Here is a 631-nt window from a genome sequence, read left to right on the forward strand (position 1 = left end):
AATTTACGGGTGTGCACCACTACTCCCCGGTTATTTCATTTTAAAGAGAATTTTGGACACGCAATTATGATTCCCCTCTATGATTAAGCCCAACTTGAAAAGGATGGCAAGGCTTGTATAAGTTGTTTGTAGTGAAGACTCCTTTTTTTGTGTTTTTATTGTGACTATGCGTAAATCTAGATTAAACAAAAACAGGTGTGAGGTTATTTCACTTTATAGAACCTAAGGTGCCTGATGTTCTTTTCCCAAATTTGCCTAGGATCTTGTATGTAGGGTTTCGGGATTTTAGAAACATGCACGTGGATTTCGTATTGCGCCTCCTGAGCACCAGAAAACCTGCGTTTGCCTACATTTTGGACTGAGTTGGTCCCGATTTTTATTTATAATTTGCCGGCAGAGCAGTGATCACCATTGGACCAGACTAGAGAAGAAAGTGCTTGCAAGTTACCAATCCTCGAAGTTGGGGGCGGTGCGAGTGGGGCTCCGCCCCTCTACGAAGCCAATAGCTTGAGACAGGAACCGGAGGGGCGTGGCGCGACCTGTTGGCGACGCTGTGATTGGTGCGCGGGCTCCCACCTCCCGCGAGCCTGCCCCTACTTCTAGCTCACCAGAAGCATTGGTGAGGGAGGAT

Source organism: Sciurus carolinensis, chromosome 2, assembly GCF_902686445.1.
Source record: "Sciurus carolinensis chromosome 2, mSciCar1.2, whole genome shotgun sequence".
In the NCBI taxonomy this organism is placed as follows: Eukaryota; Metazoa; Chordata; class Mammalia; order Rodentia; family Sciuridae; genus Sciurus; species Sciurus carolinensis.